At 40.7% G+C, this 13,552-nt stretch overlaps 1 pseudogene across 1 annotated transcript; it reads right to left on the bottom strand.

The window, feature by feature from the left end:
• Positions 1-2,604: 2,604 nt before the first annotated feature.
• On the bottom strand, positions 2,605-4,631 carry LOC309961154 (centrosomal protein of 72 kDa-like; annotated as a pseudogene). Its single transcript has 3 exons — positions 3,890-4,631; positions 3,394-3,736; positions 2,605-3,038 (listed from the first exon to the last, which is right to left on the bottom strand). The product of its transcript is annotated as a centrosomal protein of 72 kDa-like (transcript).
• Positions 4,632-13,552: the final 8,921 nt, after the last annotated feature.

Here is a 13,552-nt window from a genome sequence, read left to right on the forward strand (position 1 = left end):
GAGATAGCAATTCAATAATAAAAGGACAAACAACCCAACTTTAAAAAGGGCAAAGAATATGAATATACATTTCTCCAAAGATGAAATACAAATGACCAATAATCACACGAAAAGATGTTCAATATCATTAGCCGTCAGGGAAAAGCAAATCAAAATGACAGAGATACTATTTCACACTCACTAACATGGTTATAATCAAAAAGACAGATAAGAATAAGTATTGGCGGGCTTCCCTGGTGGCGCAGTGGTTGAGGGTCCGCCTGCCGATGCAGAGGACACGGGTTCGTGCCCCGGTCCGGGACGATCCCACATGCCGTGGAGCGTCTGGGCCCGTGAGCCATGGCCGCTGAGCCTGCGCGTCCGGAGCCTGTGCTCCTCAACGCGAGAGGCCACAACAGTGAGAGGCCCGCGTACCGCAAAGAAAAAAAAAAAGAAAAGGAGATTTAATTATTCACAGGTAGCTGAGCAATCCTTGTGTATCTTTTCTTAAGAAATTCTGCAAAGCCAATATTAGAACTCTGTAATTTGGTTACCTTGCTTTACAAATTATGTCTCTAATCAATTAATTTTTTAAAATAGATTGAATGATGTCAAGAAATATGCCTACTGATATCAGTATGTGGCAGAATAGAAATTTGTTAAACCTGCTAAAATCTTTGAAGATGTCAGCTGAATCTTTTCTTTGATAATTTAATCTACATTATATGTGAATTATTATAAATTTAACATGATTCTGTGACTGCTTTCATCTGTTTGTTGAGTGTAAGAAGTGAAAATGTTCCAGAGTAATTTTTTAAGTTTTACCTTAATAAGATTAATTTTAGTAAACATTCCAGGTGTTCAGTGTAAACATTTTAATCCTGATGTACTCTAAGTAAAATGAATCATTTACTCTGGACATGCTAGTCTCTCAGGTAGATAATATAAGATGTTCATATAACAATATCTGTTCAGGAGGGTGAAAACATTCACCTTCTTAGTTGTTGGCACCTCTTTTTGAATTGAATGTTAGAAAACATTTTTTGGGTGGAAATATATCTCAGAATTATGTTCTCCTTTACCTGCAGAGTCTGGCTGTAGAAATGTTAGTATTTCCATATAGTCCTGGAATAAATATGATTATTTAATGCTATCAAAATCTGTAGTAATGTTTCTGTATGTTAAATATGATCATTTAAATTACTAGTTTCAGTTTAAAAATTTTTCTACGTCCAACTGTTTCTAAACAATTTTTTTTCACAGCACGATACTTATTCTACCAGTATGTAACGCTATAGGATAAGCAACTAGGCAGTGGTCAGTTCACCAAAATTGAAGTTCAAATTATTTAAGTTTAAAGTATTATAAGAAGAGATCTATATTTATACTGGAGTATTTTTTTTTTTTTTTTTTTTTTTTTTTTTTTTTTTTTGCGGTACGCGGGCCTCTCACTGTTGTGGCCTCTCCCGTTGCGGAGCACAGGCTCCGGACGCGCAGGCTCAGCGGCCATGGCTCACGGGCCCAGCCGCTCCGCAGCACGTGGGATCCTCCCGGACCGGGGCACGAACCCGTGTCCCCTGCATCGGCAGGCGGACTCTCAACCACTGCGCCACCAGGGAAGCCCTATACTGGAGTATTTTTAAATCTTGAATATCCTCAGTCTTAAGGTTTGAGCCAGAAGAAAATTACAGTCAGGAAGAGCATCACTTCCTGTCTGTGCTGCTCCAAGCCCACGTCCAGTGGCCGAGAGCTCAGGGCAGGCTGAGGTGTCCCTCTAAGTGCCAAGTGGACAGAGGCTCACACACCCAAGCCCTGGGCCTGCTCAGCCACTGGTGTCATGAACCAAGTTGTAATGGCACATGGTCCCACTGTTCCCTTCTCATCGTCTGTAGCTGCTTTTGCAGCTACGTTGGTGGTGGGGAGAAGATGGGTCACAGACACCATGGCCCCAAAACCTGTAACAGCCACCGCCTGGTCCTTTACAGGGAAGGCCGCTGGTGCTGGCCCTGCCCGGAGGACGCAGTGGGCTCTCTCTCCCTGCGGTGTTCCTGCACAAGCTGGCACACCCCAACCTGCCCGCCCCCCCAGGTGGGGACACCATCGTCACTTGTTCCATACGGCACAGGTTGACAACTCAGCTGTAGTGTGACATCACCATGAGGCTAGAATGTCCTTAGAACTCTGACCCTGAATAGCTTCCCTGCACTGATTGACTACTGAACGCTCTGAAATCCCCTGGCTCAGGTGTGTGGCCTTTGTCCACAGCCACGTGGAGAGTGCCACCAGTGGTGGCCCCAGGCAGTCCCGGGAGGTGCTCGCCCTGCACCTGGAGATGCTTTTGTTAACTCTCTCTCTGTTCCCCAAATCAAGCCAAACAACAAAGGAAACACACATAACTCAAACTTGAAAGGGATAATACGCTACTAGTTCGCACTAAGTTTTTTTGGGGAAAGGGAAATAAATGTATATATAGATGCGATCTATTGTTGCACTTACTGTTAGGGAATGATGAGGGCATCACCTTGTCAGTGTGATGGGACAAGTAGTGCTGATGTCACAGGTGCTCTGACTCAGAACCACACTCACCAGGAACTCTGGGGGTGTCTGTGGGGCTGCGGCACGGTGTCACCCATCAGTCGCTGCCCAGGCCTGGCTTGCAAACGTGTGGCTCTCCTGCAGCAGCTGGGTGAGCTCCCGGATCCTGTAGCGCTCCAGAGGCTGCTTTAGTTCCACCATCTTGCCAGAGAGGCTCTTCACGCTCGTTCGAAGTCCAGTGATCTGCAAGTTCAGCAACTGGAGTGTCGGCATTTCTCGCTTCTTTCTTCATGCGGAACAGAAGAGACTTCCAGCTCCTGCTGTCCTCCAGAGGCCTTTCTAGATGCTGCCTCGGGCAATCCATCTTCTTCCCAGTGTCAGCGAGTTCCTATACCACCTCACTCATTATCACGCCACACTGCTGCTGTAGCTCAGCAAGGTGACTGTGCAAAGATTTCTTTTCCAGAGTCAGGTAGCGAATTTCTTCATTCACAACTGTTGAACAGTCCTGAGTGGCTGTAGATCTGGGGGGGAGTGGGCAGCAGGTGGTGGTTGGCTGTGTTCCAATAAAGCTTTATTTACAAAACAGGTGGTGGGCTGGTTTTGGCAGGTGGCCTATAGTTTGCTGCCCTTTGCCCTAAGTGATATAACAACTCCATGGGACAGAGAGGGATGAGGAAACTGGATAGTTAGGACTAGAAAACGAGCTAATGACTTGATAAACTCTGATAAACCAGAACGTTTTGAATTAGGAATTAGGAGACCAGCTTCCAGAGCCTGCTTGGCCGTTAAGTTACTATGTGGCCTTAAATAGGTCTTTTAACCCCTCTGGGTCCAGTTTTCTCCACTGGCAACTTGGGCGTTGGATTGGCTGTAAATTCTTGAACAGATGGCAACACGTGTCTTGCCTGGGCGAGGAACACTTCGTTGCTGTGCAGGGGCCGGCAGCCACTCCAGTACCTGCCCATCAGGTTGAGGAGAGCTGCCAGGAGCCTCACCTCCAGGGCGGCCTTCTTCACGGGCGGGCGGCGCAGCCGGGTGCAGGTTGGGACACACCTCACTCACACCAGGGGGGGGCCTCTGCTCTCACGCTCCAACGAGCTCCACCGTGGGCCAGGGCGCCTCGCTCCAGCCCTCCGAAACGTTCCTCCGGCTCAGACCCTCCTTCAGGCAGCTCAGACACTACTGGTCTGAAGGCACCCGGAACCTCCCGCCTGGCATCCTTCACTTCCTGTACTTTTTTGGGAGCGGGCAAGGGATGTAACACCTTTTGGGTCAACAAATTCGTCTCCAAAGAAGGGACTGCGTCCTCAAGGTCTGTGGACGCTGAGGGAGGGGCGAAGTGCTGGGGGGGGCGGGAGTGGGGGACGCTCGCCAACTCGCTGTCCTGCAGCCCCGGCTCTGCACAAACGGCCCTCGCACGCCCGCACGCTCCTCTTCTTCTCGGGGGCCCTGCCACCGGGAGTCCCCACACTGGTGCTGTACTGCCTGAGGACTCGGCAGGGGCTGCGATTCTTGGGAGCTCTGGAAGCCGGCCTCTCACTCCTTCCAGCTGGAGCTCGCGCTCCCCGGAGGGTTGCTCAAGTCCCGCTTGCACTTGACAATGAGGTTCAGGACCGCCTCGTCATCTGCGTCCATGACCGAGCACTTCTTGGCCGAGCGGGCAGTGCACTTGGCTCTGGAGTGGCGCGGTCTTTCGACGCTGAAAACGGCTGGGAAGCTCTGCTTTGAGGCCATTGATTCCTCATCGAAGTAAAATGCAGCCGTGACGCTTACTGCTCGCTCCTCCCTCACAGGGCGGTCGTCCAGCACCAACCCCCGCCCCCAGCCTCGCTCCCGGGCAGCCTATCCCCGGGCGCATGCGCACGACGAAGAGGCGGGAGTTAGACTCGCTCTTCACCGCCGGGTTCAGCCGGAAGTCAAGGAGCAGAGGCGGAACACTTCCACCGGGGAGAAGATACGCTGGTAACAGAGGTTGAGGCTCTCTGGAGAGTCAGGACCTCGATACCCTCCAGACTAACCAAGGAGTTTCGTGAGAGATCTAGAGATTTGAGACCTGTTAAGCTCACCAAAGAATTTCCTAGGTGAGTCATCTTTTCTTGGTAAATTCCAGGAATAGATCATGACCGAAATCAAATGGTGCGCACCTGCCCGCTGCTGCGCCTCTTAGCAAATAATTAACTTATTGCAATGTTCTGGGCCTCTGTTTGTTATTAAATAGTGATTTTTATTACCAGTTTTCTAAACAAATGTAGCAAGTTTATCATACTTGGGGCCAAAGAAATATCAGATTAATTATTTTTACTTCTAACTTAATTTTGGTTTCGTATTTTAGTTTGGTTCCTTGTCTTTAGAGTGACAGCTAATGATTGATGCATGTAAGTTCAGAGAAATATGTGGAGGTGACTAAAAGGATTCAGTAAGGAACATTTAGGACAAAATGTGAATTAAGCAGAAATACAGCAGAAGGGTTTCTGTGGTTTTATTTTGTCTTGCCTTGTTTTTAAGTGTATTTTTTATTTTGTTTGGGGATGAAAGGGAGGCAATTATTTATATGGAAGGAAGTTAGATATCTATCCTTTGGGATTGATAAGTATCAGGTTTCAAAAATTGCTGTGTAGAGTTTAGTAGTGATATTTAACTTTGCTTTGAAAATTAGTCTGACAAGGCTTGCGCTTTGGTCATATAAGTGCCCATGCACAAAATTGGCTTAACGGATCTGCGTATTCAAAATATGCAGCCACAAATTTATTCTCTGAGAAATTTTATGGGGAGTTAGCTCTATTATTCCAGGTGCCTTATATTCTCAGACAAGTGCTTTAAAATACTTACAATTATTTCAAGATGTTTAACTCTAATGTAAGTAAAAACAGCTGAAGGCCATTTTAAATGGCAAATTCTAGTTACATATATAGAATCTTAAAGTCTGTTTGTATCCATAACAGTGTTAGACCAGGATTTGTTTTCTGCCTCCCCAATGTTATAAATGTTCACTTTTGCTTTTATGAACTGTATTACTCTAAAATCAATAGATTTTGCCTAGTTGATTAGATAAATGGAACCAATTAAACAATTAATTTTTTAAAGTGTTAGGGTGAACTCAAAAGTGTGTTTTTGTGGAATTTTCATCTATAGTTGGAACATTTTTATAGAACTATCAAGGATATGTAATACTCTATATTTTTTTAGCTTACCAACCTCTTAAAGTACAACAGTATATCTTGGAGAACTATGGGAGGAAAGAAGATCATTTTTTGATCTTACTCCATATTCTTACTTCCAAGCATTTTGAATGGAGATTCACTGAGCCATTGCCGGAAGACTGTGCACAGCTGCTTGCTGTGGCGCTATTGCAGATTTTCAGAGAGATTTGTGTAGAAGTGAATGTAACGGGGAATAAGGGCTGTCACTGTAGCCGTACGTGTATGCAGTGGATGATAGGAACAAAGTAAGATGTTTACGATATTGCCCCCACTCTTTGGTGAGACTTGGGGTGTTTTTGGTGTTGAGATACTCTTACTTCCCATACAGGTTTTGGGATCATGGTGCAAGTCAGTAATAGGGTTCCAAATTGCTTCTCTTTATATGGACCATTTAAGAGCTTCTAAATGAGGGTTAAGTCTCAACAGTGTTTTTTAAGTACCCTTCTAGTTTGTCTTCTGGCTTGCTGAGATGCCTGTTACCTTTTTATGTTAAGCAAAGGAAATTGAAGGGTTTAGCTAATAATTCAACTGATAGGATACCCAATTTGTAAATATGAAAATGGCTGTTAGAAGTGGTGTTCATATACGTTCAGTGGTAGTCCATGGATCACAGTGGATGCTTTAACAAGCAAAATTCAACAATTTTTTTCCCTCTTTTTACCTTATATGCTTGTCTGCTCTTACCTGACCAGTGGTATATATTTTTTTCTCCTAATCCCATGCTTCCACCATTTTCTGTTGGAAAATCAAAGAGATGTGGTAGTAAATGATCATCTGAGATCAATATGAGTACAAAACTCATCAACTAGGATGTATATAAAACAATGTAAATAAAAATTTGTAAATTAGCGTGAATTTTATCTTACATAGGAGAGTGTGATAAGAGTGTATATCGTTTCTCATTCTCTTTCCTTTGGTAGAAACTTGTGTGCCAGGAAATGATCTAGCTCTTTGGTTTTGGACTAGAAATAGTCAGCAGTGCTGACTGCACAGTGGGATAACAGAGGAACTGGAAATAGGGTTTATCAGTTATGTTAATGACAGTTCTTATTTATATAGCCTTTCAGTACCTGATATGACTTTAATTCTTTAGTTGGACATTAGTTTTTTTAAGTTTAGATTCCTGGAAGCAGTAAGTTAATACAGTGTTATATTAACAGAACTCCATTGTTTGATTCTAAGTCAAAAAGGTTAAAAATATGACTTATTGATTGCAAACTGAAGTCTTGCCCTTTCCTATTTTCAGGGTTATTATTAACCTTTTCCTACCACAAAAGAAGAAAAAGCCCTGAAATTGTATATATCTCATTGTGACTCTAAACCCCATGTGTATGAGATATGATAAATAATAGCTCTTAGTTCAATGTAAGCATATCTCAGTTGGCTTCTGTAAATAAAGTTGTTCATTATGGATTGTAAAAGATAGAAAAGACATAAGTAATCTTTTAATTACAGCTATTTCCATTTTTGCTCTACTAAAACATTTATCTTAACTTCATTTCAGCTTCATAAATGTGTGTTAATAAGCCTTCCAGATTTAAAGAAAAGAAAGTTTCCCCAAATATTCTGAATTAAAAGTCAGAAACCTCCACTTTTTAAATTACAGACATTTCTTTTAGATTACACACAAGGCCCTGTACCATTTTATGAATTCCTTACTTTATAATGTAAACAAGAATACTATCTAATAGTTTGCTTTTCTGCTTTAAATTGCTTTTAGTAAGCATTTTATATTACATTCAAAAGTGATACAGACTTAATATTAATCAGTCATTTAGTTGATAGAGAAAGTTAACAATGTTTTATGCTAGGAGGAAAGTTTCGTCATTGGCAGCAACTTGTACCACTCCACAGAAAAGGAGGCAAGTGCTGGTAATTATTATGCACAGAGAAAAAAGAATTAGAAATATTTGGTAAAGCAGCTTTATCTTTATTTTCGAATAGATTTACTCTGATTTTTCTTCTTCAGCCCATTAGATTTTAGAATGGAGTTTGGCTGGGCACATATTAAGAAAATATGTTTTATTTGTTTTGTTTTTGTTTTTTTAAAGAAGACATTCATTATATTGAACCATTTTTTTCTTTTTTTCTTTTCTGTTGCATACCACTTTTGTTTATAATGTTATTTCTTGGTTTTGATATCTTTGGACAGAAAAGTATATCCATTATCTTAAATTAATTTTTTCTTATCTTTGAAGCTCAGTCTATAAATGTGTTATTAAAAAAGAAATTACTTGGGTTTTCATTACTTAAATACTTGAAAACAGAAATTAATAACGTATAAGATGAATTAGATTTTTCTGAACGGATTTTTTTACATGAAAAATTTTCGTTTCTGGATGATCTATAGAAAACCTACAGCTAATGTCATACTTAATAGTGAAATACTGAGTAATTTCTCCCTGAGATAGAAGCAGGGCAGGAATGCCCACTCTTTCTACCTCCACTCCACATTATACTGGTTGTCCTAACCCTTCCAGTAAGGCAAGAAAAAGACATAAATTCATAAACATGCAAAAGGAAGAAATAAAACTCTCTATTTTCAGATTACTTAATTGCTTGCGTAAAAAAATGATAAGAAATATAAAAATAACTACTAGAATTAATCAATCCTAGCACAGCCCAAGATACAAGGTTATTTTACAAAAGTCAGCAAAAATGTCCTGTATTATCTGCATAAAGCAGTTATCAGTTTTGCGTTGAAGAGTTTTTATCAAGCCCCAAGCCTTATTATTAGGTGGATATACTCAAATTCACATCATATTCACATATGAACAATTATTCACATATGAACAAAAACACATTATTAATTACGTTTGAGTTTTGAAATAAATGGACAAGTAAGGAAAATCGATAGAGATAAGGTAGCTGGGTCCAGACTGCAATTGCTTAATGCAGAGACGTACTCAGATGCTACCTCTCAGAAATATTTACAATATTTTTTTTTCTTTAGAGTTTTGAAAGTACACTTCAAGAAAGGCCTTCTGATATCTATTCCCAATCCTCACTTAGCTACACGATTACAACCAAAACTGGGAATAGAATTCTACTCTACAGGAAATAAGCTATCCTACAATAAAGATCTTAATAAACTGCACTTCATAATTTTCCTTAGTATTCTAAATAGCATGTTTACATCTGTGTTACCATGCATGCATCACATGGTTCTTTTATTTTGCTGGTCACGGTGTTGTATTTTGTACTCTGTATTTTGGCTGTATTTACCCGAGGCACATTTCTAGCTGATTTCTTATTGAGAGAGAGCACAGCTACCCTTTGGAGCTGGTCTGAATCATTGCTTCCATTTCCTCATCCTGCAAATTAGGGTTCTTTTCTAGAGCTCATGAAAGTCTTAGCTCTTCTGGGAGCCTTGGATTTCAAGGTCAGAGATTTACCCCACTGCCTGAACAGGAAGTGAAGAGATTGTCTCGACCCAGATAGAGTCTGACCTGAATTTGCTCCTCACAGGCTCGCAATTTACACTTGTTCTCCCTGACTTTGCTTTCTCCTGAGTTTTCCATTTATCTAGAAAGAACTTCCTGTGGCTTAACCTATTAAACACTAGATGGGCTGAGGACTATGTGCTCCAATCAAAAGAGGCATTCAATAAATATTTGTTTAATACAGCCTATTCAACAAATTATCTTAGAAGTTCCAACTTCTTACCCCAATGGAGAGTCTAACACTTGAGAAATAACTGCTGCTAGGAAACTTTTAAAAGCAAAGAAGAAACCAAATTCCGTATTAAATTTTAAATGTTTAATATTTAATAATATTTCTTATCCAGGTGCTGTACTGTATAATAATGGCATAGTTCTCCACCACAAGAAATAGGTGGGAAACATAAGATGACTTGATTATCTCAGTTTTCCTTTTATCCTTATAGTTTTATGATTATATAATATTCACCATTTTAATTTCACATACATTATCACCTCTTTCAATTCTAATCATGAATAAATATATTTCAAGGTGTACCATAGAATGTAGGACAAACTTTAATAGGCTATTATGAGGTGTATATATATGTATATATATACACACACACACACACACACACTTGACATTGCATTGTATATCTCTACTTTCAAACTTTTTCATATTAACATTACTTTCTTTTTCTTAGTTAGGGACTATTTTCTTACTATCAACAGAACTCAATGAATTAAGTTCAAGTGAAAGAAAAAAATGTAAGAATGTCTCATAAAACTCAATGGTAGGAACCATTGTAAAGCAATTATACCCCAATAAAGATGCTTAAAAAAAAAAAAAAAACTCAATGGTAGGAGACACAATCAGGTCTCAAAAAGAACTGGAACCAGGGACTGAAAGTCAGTAAATGAGGTTATTTGCTCCCTCTCTTCTGTTGTTGGAGGGTGGTAGAATTAAAATGGAAAAAAGGGGGGCAATTGAGAAAAATAGGAAATTCCTTTTTATATCAGCTAAATGTTCATCCCCTAAACCAGGGTTTCTCACCCTCAGCACCGTTGGCACTTTGAGCTCAGGAACCCTTTGTAGTGGGGGGCCGTCCTGTGCATTGGAGGATGTTTAGCAGCGTCCTGGACCTTTACACTAGATGCCAGTAGCATCCTCACTCATCCCTTCCTCCCCACCCATGTGGCAACTGACAGTATCTCCAGACACTACCAAATGTCCCACTGGAGGAAGACTGTCCCTGCTTGAGAACCACTGCTCTAAACTTACCCTGAAAGCACTTTTAAATAAATTATAAATAACTTAAATAGAATCACATATGTGTATGTATGTAAGCAGGCATGTATGTATTAGAATTATCTCAGAGAACCTTAGGCCAGTAGATCTCATAAACTAAACCGGTAGTTCTCAAAATTTTCCCTCAAATTATATTTTATTTATTCATTTGTTTATTTATATTCCCATCTCTCCCTTCCACAATTAGATCCCCAAATCCCTGTGTCCCATGGTAAATCACAAAAAGATACTCCATTACAACCAGTAAACAGCTGGACTATCACCATGAGTCTTATTTTGATCAATTCTAATGTGATAGTAAAAGAAATTATACACACAGTAAGCACAGAAAATATTTTAACTTGTTTTAGTCAGTTGCATTGGTTTCTACCAGCACCTTAATAAAAGTGTTTTTAAAATTACTAAGTTGAAAGATTTCACATCATGTACTATGAAACTTTGATTGTGATTTGTTTCAGGTAGTAAATTCAAAGCTAAAGTATTTGTGAGCTGGGATGTGGGGACCCAAGTGCATGAATAATCAGCTGCTGAATCATACATACAAGCTTCTCTTTCTAGGAAAAGGCAATAAATAAAAGCTAGAGAAACATAACAGTACATTCATAAATATTGTGTACATTCTCTGTGTTCTGTTCTCTTCCCTGTGAATTGTAGAATTTGTTTTCAGGAACCCAGATTTCAGGAACCCAGAACATAATCACACCCTTTAGACTAAGAGATTTGTGAGGACATAGAAAAACATTTCAGCAGCTCTGGAGAAAAAAATCCAGAAATTTAGGGCTCTGTCCCCTGCCCAGGAAGCTGGCAAACCCCACACAAAAGAGAGGCAGCAAATTGCAAAGAGTAATTCTGCTCCTGTAAAATTTGTGCTTGAGTTGACCCTGCTCCATACTTTCCCCACACCTCTGCCCACTCTGTATGTAACCCCAGCTTGTGATTGAATCCTGCTGTTTATTTTAACTTGGAAATTTCCAATATCGATTTCTTGGTTGACCTGCTTCTCCATTCTTCAGCCCACAACTTAGCTTCTTAGCTCACAGTCATTCTTTCAAGAAGTGCTCTCTATTATCTCAAACGATGGGGATCCAATGAAAAAGGGAAGGATGATCTACCTGGGAAGGTGAACATTGAATAATTACAATATGGAGTGATGAGTACTGTGAAAAGGAAATTATGGGGGAGTCTTCTGGGTTGAACTATACCCCAAAAAAAGATATATTGAAGTTCTAACCCCCAGTACCTGTGAATGCCACCTTATTTGGAAATAGAGTCTTTGCAGATGCAGTCAAGTTAAGTTGAGGTCATGAAGGTGGGCCCTAATCCAATATGATTGGTATCCTTGTAAGAAAAGGAAAATGCCATATGAACACAGAGACACAGAGAGGCCATGTGATGACAGAGGCAGAGATTAGAGTGATGCGGCTACAAGCCAAGGAATGCCAACTATGCTGGCCACTTCCAGAAGCTAGGAAGAGGCCAGGAAGGTTTCTACCCAGAGTCTAGAGAGAGCATGGCCCTGCTGACATCTTGATTTTGGACTTCTAGCCTCCAGGACTGTGAGAAAATAAATTTCTGTTGTTTTAAGTCATGCGGTTTGTCGTACGTGGTTATGGCAGCTCTAGGAAACTGGAACAGGGGGTTATAGGAGCATAGAGCAGTGGGGGTGAATCTAATCTGAAATTCAGGCAAAACTCCCAAGGAATTTGTATTTAAGCTAAAATCTGAAGGTTGAGTAAGAATCTACTAGCAAAGAAGAGGAGGGGGAAACACCTCAGACAAAGGGAATGGTGTATGGAAAGGCCTGAAGGCAAGAAAAACAAGATCTCATTAAACAACTGAAAAAAAATTCAACATGGCTAATGGCCAAGTGTGACTGGAAGGGTGGACAGAAATCAGTCTGGAAATATGCACTGGATCCAAGTCAGGGAAGGCTCTGAATGACATGTTAAGGAATATTCACCCTATCCTGAAGATGATGGAAAGTCATTGAAAATACTTGAGTAGAGAAGCAGTATCCTCAGGAATCATGTTTGATTTAATAAAGCACTGCAGCTACAGCATGAAGAATGGACTCGATGGGGGCAAGACTGCAGGAGAGGAGGACAGTTCAAGAGCTACTGCATGTGAGATGCTGCTAGCCCTAGCTAGGGTGGTAGCTGTAGGATGGAAATAAATGGACAAGTATAAAGAATTAAGAAGTATTTCGAGAACTGAATCAATAAGGGTTGATGACTGACTGGACATGGAAATGAGGAAAAGGGAAGAGGACTTACTGATGAGTCCAAACTTTCTGCTTGGTTAAGACAGTGGATGGTGGTGCCATTTACTGAGAAAGAATACAAAAGGGGAAGCATAATGTCCTTATTGGCTTTGATGTGTCCATAATGGCAGTTAGATGAATTGGGCTCAGGAAAGAGGATTAGGATGGAAATATAGATTTGGGCCTCATTAGTATATAGCTGAGGACTGAACCTATGCTATAGGATAAAGTAGACTAGAAAGAAGACATAAAATGAGAAGAAAAGAAAACCAAGGATAGACACAGAAGACACCAACTTTTAATGGCATGCAAATAAAGACGAAACTGTGAAAAAGAACTAATAGTGGATAGTCACAGGGTAAGGGGAGAAGAGGTTAGAAAGTGATGTCCTAGAGGACAGAGGAGCACTTCCAGAATGATTCACAGTGTCAAATAAGTAAGATCAAGATTGTCAAAGTCACTAAAATTGTCAATATGGAGCTAGAGAGAGGCAGAGTGGAGGCTAAGATTTCAGTGGGTTAAGGAAAGAATCAGGGAGGAGAAGTGAAATGCACTAATTCTTTTTAAAAACTTGGGAGGGAAAGGAAAGCTACAGATGGAGCTTAGCTCAAGAGAGATGCAGGATTGATGTACATTTTTAATATAAAAGAGACTGTAGAATCTTTGCTGGTAGGAAGGAGAGAACAATACTGAGGGAGCATCAGTGATGCAGGAGATAGAAGAGAGAAGTGATGGTTTTTGGAGGAAAGTTTCAGAGAAGAGAGAGTTTGGATTTTAGACCATATACAGGAGAGTCATCTCATCATCTGAGGAGAGGAAAGGAGATAAGGGAGGTAAGGGAGTT

Source organism: Leucopleurus acutus (genome assembly GCF_964270905.1).
Source record: "Leucopleurus acutus genome assembly, chromosome: 4".
NCBI lineage: Eukaryota > Metazoa > Chordata > Mammalia > Artiodactyla > Delphinidae > Leucopleurus > Leucopleurus acutus.